We start from the raw sequence: 12,786 nt of genomic DNA, 5'->3' as shown, positions 1-12,786 counted from the left end.
GATTTGAGGCGATCTCCTGTGTGTGGTGCGCATGGTGCTTGACGGCGTGCGCCAGACGCCACCCGGCTCGCCTGCCCTGACCGCCGCCACCGCTGCCACCTCGATCCGGTTGATAAATCGTCGCCGTCCCAGGTCCGCCGGCCACCCAGATCACGACATGAGCTTCTCAGATGGTGAGTCGGCTGTTTGGGGAGCGGGTTTCGGCTCAGAGTGCTGGGAGCAGACCAGCGGCCTTGAGGCCAGCTCCACAGCCCCGCGGGGACCCAGGCCAGGCCCCGAGCCGGGGGCACCTTGAAGCGGCGAGGGTGAGGGTGGGGATGGCTTCCTAGACCCTGAAGGCTTCGAGTCAGAGCGGGAGGTGCCGGAAGCGGGAGGGCAGGTGCTGTGGGGCCGCGAAGGCCGGCCTGGCTCCCCGGCCGACGACCAGGGGGACGTCCTGCAGCTGGCTGACGAGTCAGTGGCGACCGTCCTGCAGCAGCTGGCCAACCTGGGCTTGCGGGGCATCCGCAGATGCCTGTTCCCGGAGAGCTACGTGGTCGGCGAAGGGTCTCCCTTGTGGGACCTCGAGGCGCGTCCCGGCAGTCGAGGCGTGGCCGCCCAGAGGTGTGGGGAAGAGGCACAGGCTGAGGCCGGCCCTCTCCAGGTCGGCAGACTCGAGGCGGGCCGGGCCTGGGGGAACCCGAAGAGAGGCAGTAAGAGTAGGTTGAAGGTGGCTGTGGATCGCCAGCGGCTCCCCTCAGAAAGCCCAGCCGGGCTGCTGTCCGACTCTGAGTCCTCTGATGAGTTCAGTGAGATAGAGCTGATGAGGGTGAGCATTTATGCCAAAGACAGAGGCCAGGCCAAGCGCAACGGCCCCAAGGACCCCGGGGACACACCCAGAGACTCGAAAATCCAAGGCAGGGAGAATCTCGTTAACGTGCCAGGCACTTGCCTGTCCTCGGCTCTGCGAGGATTAATCTCGGTTGTGGAAAGGCAGGTCAGGCAGGGCGATGCAGAGCAGGAGGACGTCTCTCCCCCTAAGAAATTGCAGAGCGTGCTCAGGGAGAAGGGGGGCAGCCTGCCCAGGTACCCGGGAGTAGCAGTAGCATCAGCTACTGCAGCTGCCACTACAGGCAGCCTACCGTGGCCCAGTCCTAGGAGGAAGGGGTTCCTGAAGAAATCCCTCAGGGGCGTCTCCAAACATGCCCCGGGGACAACCTTCCCTTCCTGGGAGCAGGGAATCTCGGCCACTCCCCTGGAACCGGCCACCTTCCCCCCAATCTCTGGCATCCCGCTGCTTGGGAGGTCCAAGAGGTATGCCTTGGTCCCTTGGGAAGGCAAAGAGTCAAAGCAAACCGGCGCTCGGAAGAAATCCGTGGCAAGGCAGGCACGGGAGTCGGTGGCAGCAATGGCGGTGTCCGGAGAAGACAACGACCCAAATAGAGACCCATCCCCAAAGGGCCGAGTAAGTAGGCCAGGCCCCTCCTGTCTCCCCCGTCTTCCCCCTCCCACCCTCTCCAGGACACAGGTCTTCACCCGTGCTCCCTCTGTCCATCCCTCAGGGGTGGTCATTGGGTGGCCCTCGGTCACTGGGTCATTAGGATGCCAGATTGGGGTCTTTTACTAGGGACAAACGTTAAGGTAGCACTTTGGGTGTGCTGGGCTGGGTTCTCCACCCTTGGCCTGTTTCCAGCCAGGCTGGGGCTGGAGTGGAAGGGAGAGCTGGTAGCTGAATTGATTTGAGGGGCCCCTTAAAAGCTTCACAGAGCTTCGGTGTTTAGACACATCACTTTCCTGAATCCTACTTCCTAGCTGATCCCCAAACCTTCCTTGCAGGGGCCCCAGGCTTTCTCAGTGCCACACTGTTGTCCCCAGCTCAGCTCTGCCTGCTGGCCTGGGGCTGACTTAGAGGGAATGTGCTGAAGAGATCAGCCTTTCAGTTTCCTTTCCAGTTCCCTGCCTCAGCTCGGTCTTGAATCACACGAGGTCTCACACACACAGACATAGACATATAAATGCACTGGTACACACAGGTGCATGCACACACACATCCTTACTCCAGGTCAGTGAGAAATCTTTGTTCTTAGCTGACCACTGACAGGGCACCGGCGTCTTGTCCACGGGTGCGTCAAGGAGAACCCAGCAGCACCAACGTCAACATCAGAGGCGGGCAGGATTCAGGAAACTCAGAGCCCGTGGCCATGAACAAGGGAGAAGTCATGCCCAGAGGGCCTGGCCCCTCAGGTGAGTGTCCTGGGTTTTGATATGGGGGCAGGGAACCAGGGGTGAGGGCAGAAACCTCTGTCTGTCTGTCTCTCTTTTCTGGGGCCTCAGCCTTGCTCTCAGGCTGCTTCTTCCATGGGAAACAGGTGTCAGCAGGGCTAGCCCTGGCCCCATCACCTTCTGTGTGGGATTTGTTTGGCAGGGGTGATCGGTGGCAGTGCCCCAACAGCTACTCTGGGCGTAGACCTGCAGGCTAATAGCGTTTTCTGTGAAGTGCTGTTCGCCCACATTGCTCTCCCAGGTGCTGGCCGTGGCTGCCGCTCTGGGAGGCTCGAACCCAGAACCACAGTCTTTCGGGACCATCGTGGTAAAATGGCTGCCCCTGAGGAATAGGAGGGGCAGGCCCAGAGAGAAGGTTTGGGCTGCCTGCCGGGCAGAGCCGGGGAGGCTTGATGCTAGCAGAGGGTGGTACTGCCTCACCTCACGTTAGACCCTGCTTGGCCCTTTCCACCTCACTGGGAGCCTGGGAAGCTGGATTGTGTGTCCTTTCCCTGTCAGGTGACCGCGAACCAACTGACCATCCCCCAAGACCGAAAAGGCGGCAGCAGCCACCTGCAAGGCAGGGCTGTCCTCGGGTAATGCTTCTTCTGGCTCCTGGAAATGCACACCCAAACCCCATGGTGGGATCTGAGTCCAAGTTCAACTGACATGTGTGGGCACCCCCCCCGTCCCCCCGCCCTGTCCCCATCCCACACCCCAGGGAGGGAGCCCACCTCCTTTCCTCTGAGGAAAGTCTTTCCCTTGCCAGTCTAGACACCTGGCTTTGGGATGGAGGGCCCGGGGGGAGAGGAGAGGAGGAGGAGAAGGGAGGTGGGTGTATACTAACCATTTCTCTTCCTGCTGTGTCTGCTGGCCTAGTGTCTGGTGCTACAGAGAGAAATAGACGACCTTAAGGAGCAACTTGGTATGAGGAACCAGGGACAGAGAGCAGTGGGTTCTTAGTGCAGAAGTGGGGTGGGCCCTTGGGGTGGGTGGGCTGCCGGTGCAGGAGGCCTCGTAGGGATGGACCAGCATTCCTGTGGGGAGGAGAACCTATCACGCCTGACCCTGGAGGGGGCGGTGCATGTTCAGCTGGGCGTGTGGACAAGGAGCAAAGTGCTGTGTGGACTGCGTACACACTCTGCCAGCCAGGCGAGTCCTAGAGAGCTCCTTCTGATAGGACTTGTAGAGATGCCTTGTTGATCTGGTGTGGCCTCAGAGGTTCTTGTTGGATTGTTTGTGAGACAATTTTTGAATGGTCTGGGCGTGGCCCCGACCTTGAGAGCTGCTGGCACATTTTGTTTCCTTTTAGGAAATGGCTCCACATTTAATTCCGGTAGTGGGGAGTGACGAGGCCCAGAGCTCTTTGCATCGGGGCTGGGGGTATGTGGGTTTCAGGTTGCAGGGCTAGGTGGTTCCCCACGGGGACAGGGGGACAGGCTTCTATGTCCGTCTGTCTAGAGCACCTGTTTATGCCTCTCCCTGTTGCAGCCTCCATGCAGTACCAGGTTGACAAGTTCCGGATCCTTTGAAGTGAGTGTTACACACCCCACACCCCTTCCCACAGTCCTGGCTGTGGAGCAGGGCCGTGGGCTGGCCCTGGCTTGAGGCTCTTCCCTGACTCTGCTGTTTCACAGGTTGAGCCCAGTATCTTCCGGCAAGAGGAGCAGCTGTTACCTCCAGGGCCGGCGAGCTGTGGCCAAGCTTGTTGCCTCCTGTTCTGCCTCCACCAGGGCATCCTCTGCCCCTTGTTTTGCCCCATGTCTGCCCCAGTTTCACAGCAGTTTTTGATTAAAAGGCTTCTCATATTCTGTGTTCTGTCCTCTCTCTGGGGGGTAGGGGTTGGGGGAATGGGGCAAGGCCTGGTGGGGAGCCACTTCGTATCAGAGTCTGTTCCAGAACAGTACCTCTGGCATCCTGTGGGGGGCACTCTGGTTCAGCCTGTGCTACCATCCAGGCCGTCAGGCCAGCGGAGCGCCCCTAGTGTGTGTTCTGTGTGGGCTCTGTCTGGCCACCTTGGCACGTCCCCCCTTTTCCCTGAAGGCCCTCTTCTAGTTCTCTAAACACCCTCCTCTGGGGTTTAGGAGTTTCCATTCATTGCTGCCATTCTGCCTCCCTGTCAGAAGGAAGTCATGACCCCCTTACAGAGCTCCAGTCTTTCACCCTTCCCTCACTGCACTCATTGTCCTGCTTACCCCGACCACTCTGCTTTCCTGTCAGAGCACCCTCGATCCCTCCCCTGGCTTGCCATCGATGACCTTGCCTGCATGTTTACTTAAGCAGGTGGTAACAGGCACAGGTTTGCTCATCTTCCCCCTTCCCCGGCCCTACCCTCTCAGTGGAGTCCCTACCCCACCCCCCCGGTGCCACCTTGCAAGCAGGAACCTGCATACTCTCCCCGCTCTCTTTAGCACTCACCCCTGAGACTCAGGCACCAAAACTTTGGCTTCCCCTTCCTTGGGTTCAGTAAAGGGCATGAGGATGAATCTTGGACCCGCTGAACTGGGGAGCAGGATCGAAGCTCAGGGGAACACAGGGGAACACAGGAGAAAAGCTCAGGTTAGTTGCTGAGCTGGAGGTCAGGAGAGGCGTCTGGTGCCAGTCTGGGGCAGAGTGCACCCTGACAGCTAGAGATGGATGGTCCGGTCCTTGGAGCTTTCATATCCTCCCTGCCCTAACCAACTGACCAGCCTACACTCCTGCAGCCTGGATGTCTCTCTGCCCTTGAGTGGAAACGGGCCCATCAGGCTCTATGACAAGTATGGTTGGTAAGTCTGTGTTCTTACAGGGTCTCCATCAAATACCGTTCCACCAGCCCCATGACACAGATTTTCCTGCGAATGATACTTCCCGGAGTGTCCCAGCTCAGTCTCCCAGACTACTTGTTAGGGCACACAAGACTGAGTCTGAAATCCATGTTCAATTCCCATCCCTCCCTCCCGCCCTGAAGTTTGGGGAGGACTTCCTTCTCTCAGCCAAGACCCCAGGGCTGTGCCAGCCTGAGACTCAGAGGGACACATTTGTATTGGAGTGAAATGAGGGTAGGTTCTGCCTGACTCCCTTCCTGAAAGACCACGGTTTTATTTCACAAAAGAGGGTATGATGGTAGGTAGCACATTCAAAGTTGGTGCCTGGGCATCTCTCTGGGTGAATTAAAGTCATCAGGGATAATGCCCCTTGAGGCAGAAAGGTGTGATTCGGGGAGTAATGGAAATAGAGCCTGGTCTAGATTCTGTAAGGCACTGAGTGAGCCGAAGCAAGGGTCGGATCTCCTTTATTCAAGGGGTGTTGTCACGTTCCCAAAACATAGAAGGGGGAGGATGCAGTTCACCAAACCTCAGGACAGGACATCCCAAAATGTTGGAGTCGCTGGAGGAGGCACTGGATCCTACCTTGCGATTCTGTGATGTCTGCCAACTGCTGAGGGTGTGGATGAGTGAAAATGGGAAGGGTGGCTCCGGAGACTACCTGGGACGTGGCTGCCCATCTTAGAAACAGGAGATCCCCCCCCATCTGGATTACTTGTGGGGAGTTAGGGGTGACTGCACCTGAGCAATGGGGAGCCCTCGGGCCCGCCCTTCCCCCACATTTTGACCTTGACTTCCTTCCGGGGCTCATGGCATGAGGTCAGGTGGACAGAGCACGAGGGTTGGGCCAGTCACAGACCTCAAGGGTCAGCAAAGAACATGCGTGGGACTTACTCCTTCCACTCAGACCCCTCCCTGGAGCAGGAGGGCCTGATCACTTAGTTTACAGCTGATCCGGTGGTTATTGCCTGGTGGTGTAGCACATCTCGCTGTTGTCCGAGTGAGTAGATTTGGCAGAGACCTTCCCGCTGAGGTTTCTGCCCACCGAGACACGTAGGTAAGTTGTGCCTGGGGAGAAGTCAAGCACCAGCATCAGCACCACCCTTGGGCAGAGTGGGGCACGGGACTGTGGTCACCAGGGTGAGGAAGTTGGAGAAGCTCATGGAAGTGGAGGTGCGAGGGCGTGAACACAGCCCCTCGCTCACTTTTCACCAGGCTCCCTTCCCTCCTCTGGGCACACAGTTCAGACCAACTACCTCACTATAATGTTGCTGGAAACATATACATCACAGGCCTTGGCTCAGCCCCAAGCCTTCCACTTCCAGCGGGAAATCTGAGGCATAGGTTAAAGAAATACATCTGCGCCCCAGAGGGTAGGAGGAAGGCCGAAGCCCAGCCTCATTCGGTGCACCCCTGTTGCCTTTCCCCCTCATGCCCCTTCTCCAGCCTGGGAGACAGTGACAGCTGCTTTGGAGAGCCCTAGGCCCCATCCTGCCTGTCCAACACCTGGGAAGAGGCTCCCTCCCCATTACACCCCCACCCCACCAGCCCCAGCCCCAGCCCCAGCCCCAGGCCTACCTCTCTCTCTGGACTCTTGAGGGAGATTGGCACAAACAAAGAAGGTAGAGGAGGTGAGTCCTGAAGAGGGAGCCTGGGGTGGTGAGCACAGTAAACTTGCCCAAAGATGTCCAAGTCCTAATCCCTGCAGTTGGCTTGTATTTTCCTTTGCGTGATAACAGTGGGTTATGCTTGCAGATGCAATGAAGGCTGCTACTCAGCTGACTTAATGTGGGGTAAGTTTCACCTGCATTGGCCAGGTTCGGCCGGGCACACTGGGGCTGCCAGATTTTCCACCTTGACTATCCCTGGGTAACTATCCCAGTCCCTGGAGTGTCCCAGTGTTTGAATGACTGTGGTGTGCTTGATGCCCTTGTGCTCGTGCGATCTTGAAGGCCTGGTAAGTACTGCTCAGATGCAGATGGAGAACAGGCCTGTAGTTTCGAACCCCCCTTTTGTTCCAAGCCAATCAATTCTTCCTCCCTAGTCCTCTTGAGGTATCTGCCAGCCTGACTTTTACCAGGATGATTCACTTTTTGAAAAGGATTTACTATTGCTTTTTATTAAAATAACCCTTCCAAACATAAAAGATTAATTACATTGAATTAAACAGACCATACATATACACGTTGTGGAGCGTGTGAGCCCTCAGTATCACAAATAATCATGAACCAATCAACCCATGTAACTATACTCAGGTGACATAAATGTACATTGCACGTCCAGAAGTCACCGATATGTTCTTTTCTCTGAGGAATCCAAATGGATAAATCTACATACTGCCCGATTCCATTTACTTCACATTCTTGAGGAGGCCAAACTATAGACACAGAAAACAGACTGGGGATTGCCAGGGTCTCGGGCTTGAGATTAGGGGTTAAACTACCAAAGAGAATGAAACAATTTTGTAGCTGATGAAAATGCTTTTTATGTTGATTGTAGTGGTGTTTCCATAATCGAATGTTTGTAGGCACTTAGGTTTTTATGTAAATTAATCTCAGTAAACCCATATTATTTAATAAACTGTAGAAAGTACAGTATGAGATCGCAATCAGAGAAGAAAAAGAAACAAAGGGAGTCCAAAATGGAAAAGGAAAATGAAAACTGTCACTGTTTGCATGTGACATGTTACTATACATTGGAAATCCTAAGGATGCCACCTGAAATCTTCCAGAATTCATAAATCAATTCAGTAAAGTTGAAGAGTACAAAATTATTATATAGAAATCTGTTACATTGCTATCCTGTTCATGGGGTCCAATCCCAAAGAAGGGTAATGCCAAAGAACGTTCAAACTACCATACAACTGTGCTCATTTCATATGCTAGTAAGTGAAAGTGAAAGTGTTAGTTGCTCAGTCGTGTGTGAGTCTTGGCGTCCCCATGGACTGTAACCCAACAGGCTCCTCTTTTATGGGTTTCTCCAGGCAAGAATACCTACCTAAATATCCATTGACAGAGGAATGGATAAAGAATATGTGGTACCTATATACAGCGGAATATTACTTAACCATAAAAAGAATGAAATAATGCCACTTGCAGCAACATGGATGGACGTAGTGATTGCCATACTGAGTGAAGAAAGTCAGAAAGAGAAAGACAAATGTCCCTTACACGTGGAACCTAAACAACTGTACAAATGAACTTATTAACAAAACGGAAACAGACTTTGAAAACGTATGATTACCAAAAGGGAAAGGCAGAGGTAGGGAAGGGATAAAGTTCCTCATCTGGAACGCCCTAATGAGAGATGTTGAAGATGACATAAACAGATGGAAAGAAAGATCATATTCTTGTGAGGCCAAGCATTTGCAACTAGCCTCTGCTTTCCATTTCCCAAGGAAGGAGGCAAGTGGGCTTGAGTCCAGGTATTTACAATCAACCTCCGGCTTGCCCTTTGAAAGAGAAAGAATAAGAGATACAGGGTAAATAGTCAGGCTTGGTCTCCTGAGGACACTTTAAGATAACAGCTCTGGCAGAGACAGAGGGGCTACTCTCCGTTTGAGTAAAAGAGCAAGAGGTCACGTGTGTCCCATTCTCAGGGCAGGAGAGACACTGCACATGGGCAGAAAGGCTCCTTGGGGGTCAAAAACAAAGGGGCCCCACCCCATAATATGTGATGCAACGTCTCCCCCATAGGTCTCTGGGCTGGCATGCATCTTGGGATAGAGTTGCTCATGCATGTTGGGGAGGGTCCTAGGGCAGGTCAGGTGTGAGAAAAGAAACAGGATAACTGGCCAAACGGAAACAAAGACCCAAAAGGACTGCCCTATATAAGTGACTTAACTGCCTCTCACTGCACTCCTCCTCATTAGGACAGATGCCCACACCCTGTCTCTCCAACTGTGTATCATTGCCTTCTCTGTCTTAACTAAACAAGCTGTTTCTCTGTGTGCTCTCCTACTTGTTGTGCTGTGTCTCTAACAATAAACTCTGTACCTCTTTTTACAGATTTTGCCTCCTTGAGAAATGCGTTTTTCAAAGGGGCAAACTTAAAGCCACAGCTCACTGCTGCCTCTCTGAGATCACTTGGATTGGAAGAATCAATATTGGCAGAACGACTATACAACCCAGTGCAACCTACCGATGCTGAATCCCTATCAAATTACCGATGGTATTTTTCACAGAACTAGAACAAAAATTCTCAAAGTTTGTATGGAGACACAAAGGACTGTGAATAGCCAGAGCAATCCTGAGAGAGAAAAATGGAGCTGGAGGAATCAGGCTCCTGGGCTTCAGACTATACTACAAAGGTACAGTCATCAAAACAGTATGGTACTGGCACAAAAACAGAAATATTGATCAAAGGAACAGGATAGAAAGCCCAGAAATAAACCCATGCGCCTACGGTCAATTAATCTCTGACAACGGAGGCAAGAATATACAAAGGAGAAAAGACAGTCTCTGCAATAAGTGGTGCTGGGAGAACAGCTGCACAGAAAAGAATGAAATTAGAACATTCTCTAACATCATACACGAAAATAAATTCAAAATGGATTGAAACCTAAATGTAACACGAGACACTATGTAACTCTTAGAGGAAAACATATGCAGAACACTCTTTGACATAAATCACAGCAATATGATTTTGCATCCACCTCCTAGAGTAATGAAAATAAAAACGAAAATAAACAAGTGGGATGCAATTAAACTTAAAAGCTTTTGGACAGCAAAGGTGGCGGGGGGGTGGGGGGTGGGGCGGGGACTATAAACAAGACGTAAAGACAACCCTCAGAATGGGAGAATATATTTGAAAATGATGTGACAGACAGGGGATTACCTTCCAATATACAAGCACTTCATGAAGCTCATCATACATACATACATACATACGTATATATATATAAAATCTGCCCATTATGTTTTATAAAAAGGGGCAGAAATTGTGTTTCTCCAAGAAGACATACAGATGGCCAAAAAGCACGTGAAAAGATGCTCAACATCATTAATTATCAGATAAATGCAAATCAGAACTACAATGAGGTATCACCTCACACCTATCAGAATGGCCATCATCATAAATGTACAAACGGTAAATGCTGGAGAAAGTGTGGAGAAAAGAGAATCCTCCTTCACTGTTGATGGGAACATAAATTGGTACAACCACTACGGAGAAGAGTATGAAGTTTCCCTAAAAACTGAAAATAGAACTACCGTAAGATCCAGCAATCCCACTCCTGGGCATATATCTGGAGAAAACCATAATTTGAAAAGATGCATGCACTCAAATGTTGATTGCAGCACTCTTTACAACAGCCAAGACACGGTAGCTACCTAAATATCCAACGACGGAGAAATGGATAAGGAATATGTGGTACATATATACAATGGAATATTACTTAACCATACAAAGAATGAAATAATGCCACTTGCCGCAACATGGATGGATGTGGTGATTGTCATACTGAGTGAGGAAAGTCAGAAAGAGAAAGACAAGTGTCCCTTAGGGGTGGAACCTAAAAAACTGTACAAAGGAACTTATTTACCAAACAGAAACAGACTTTGAAAACTTATGATTACCAAAAGGGAAAGGCAGCGGTAGGGGAGGGATAAATTAGAAGTTCGGGATTAACAGATACAGCCTACTATATGTGAAATAGATAATCAACAAGGGCCTTCTCTATAGCACAGGGAACTCTACTCAACATTGTGTAATAATTTTTATGGATAAAGAATCAGAAAAGAAATGGATATATGTAGATGTATAACTGAATCACTCTGCTGTACACCTGAACCTAACACAACATTGTAAATCAACTACACGCCAGTTAAAAATAAACATTAAATTAAAAGAAATGTTTTTAAAAGTACATTATGAATAGATATTGGCACTACTTACTTTTTCTGAACATGGTTTTCTCCCATAGTCTGATGAGCTGGAAGGATATATCACCTCAAATTAAATCAAGTTTGTATTCCTGGGGTGAATCTGTGTGCTGTGCTATGCTTAGTCGCTCAGTCCTGCCTGGCACTTTGCGACCCCATGGAGCGGGGAGCCCAGCGGCTCTTCTGTCTATGGGGATTCTCCAGGCAAGAATACTGGAGTGGGTTGCCATGCCCTCCTCCCGGGGATCTTCCCCACCCAGGGATCGAACCCAGGTCTCCCGCATTGCAGGTAGGTTCTTTACCATCTGAGCCACCAGGGAAGCCCCGGGATGAACCTACTCATGGCATATGATGTATTTCCCTTTTGCATATCCTGTAGGATTCACCTTGCTAAGATTCCGTTTCTGGTTCTTGCTTTTATGCGCTGAGTGTGTGATTGACCTGTGCGTTTCCTTTCTCAAACTGTCCTTGACAGGATTTAATATCAAGGTTATTTCATTCTCAGGGAAATGAGTTTGGGAGTATCCCACCTTTTCTATTTTTCCTAAGGTTTTGTGTGAAATTGAAAATATTTATGCCTAGGATGTTTGTCAGCATTCAGTGGGGGAAGCCTGGAGGATTTCTGTGAAAGTTGCTTTGACTACTGGTGTATTTCATTATGGTTACCTGGAGCAACTCAGGGTGGCTATTCTTTCTGGAGTCAGTGTTGGTAAGTTATTTCTTTTTTTTTTTCTAAAAATTGGTCATCTTTTCCTAAGTGTTCAAACGGATTGGAATAAAGTGGCCCGTGATGTCCTCTTTGCCCCCAAATTTTATTTTCAGAAATATCTCTCTTACATGTAGCTGTTGTTGTTGTTCAAGTCACTAAGTCGTGTCCAACTCTTTGCGACCCCATGGACTGCAACACACCAGGCTGCCCTGTCCTCCACTATCTCCTGGAGTTTGCTCAAACTCGTGTCCATTGAGTCGGTGATGGCATCCAACCATCTCCTCCTGTGTACCCCATCCCCACCCCACCTTATCCTCCTGCCCTCACTCTCTCCCAGCATCAGGGTCTTTTCCACTGAGTCCTAACCACTGGACCCCCAGGGTATTCCTTCTACAGATAGCAGTTGCAAGAAAACAGCACAGAACACCCAAAGATCCTTCACCTGGACTGACCCACTATTAATATTTTGCCACATTTGCCATAGTCTTTGTCTGTCTCTCTCTCTGTTTTGTTGAATCACTGGAGTTCCTTTAAGACGTTGTGGTGTATCTTCTCTCAATATTCCAGTATGGATCTCTAAAGAAAAAGATTAGTCTGCCTCGAAATCTTAATGCAATTATCATACTCAGGAAATTTAATTTTGAGACAATACAGTTACCTACTATATGATCCTCACTCAAAATGTCTGATCGTCCCAATATGGTTTTTCTACCTGATTTCTAAAATAAGTTTGCTTCCAAATAAAGGCCACGTGATGCATTTGGTTGTCAAGCGTCTTCAGTGTCCTGTAAACTATAACATTTCCCTAGATTTTTTTGGTCTTGCACGATAGTGACATTTTTAAAGATCCAATCCAGGTGGTTTTTAGAAATCTTCTCCAGTTGAATTTGTCTCATTGCTGCTTCCTGATTCCACTCAGGTTAAATGTTTTGGCAGGAATACCGCAAAGTTGATGTCCTGTCCGTCTCCGCGCATGGCATCAGGATATTCTTTAGATTCTTCCAATTCTATTCAGATATATTTGACATACAGCACTGTATAAATTTAAAGTGTACAGCATCATGGTTTGACTTATATACATCATGAAATGAAATGATTATCACAACAAGTTTAGTGAACGCTCATCTTCTCATATAGATACAAAATT

General features: G+C 50.2%; 1 pseudogene across 1 annotated transcript; it reads left to right on the top strand.

Annotated features, from left to right (window-relative positions):
* Positions 1–4,047, top strand: LOC145537201 (uncharacterized protein CXorf49 homolog; annotated as a pseudogene). Its single transcript, XR_014076257.1, has 6 exons — positions 1–1,444; positions 2,067–2,223; positions 2,761–2,837; positions 3,121–3,166; positions 3,733–3,774; positions 3,879–4,047. The product of XR_014076257.1 is annotated as an uncharacterized protein CXorf49 homolog (transcript).
* The last annotated feature ends 8,739 nt before the right edge of the window (positions 4,048–12,786 follow it).

Source organism: Giraffa tippelskirchi, chromosome X (genome assembly GCF_054371585.1).
Source record: "Giraffa tippelskirchi isolate mGirTip1 chromosome X, T2T-mGirTip1v1.2.pri, whole genome shotgun sequence".
In the NCBI taxonomy this organism is placed as follows: Eukaryota; Metazoa; Chordata; class Mammalia; order Artiodactyla; family Giraffidae; genus Giraffa; species Giraffa tippelskirchi.
The sequence above is the reverse complement of the archived record's forward strand: the minus strand, read 5'-3'. Positions and strand labels throughout refer to the sequence as shown.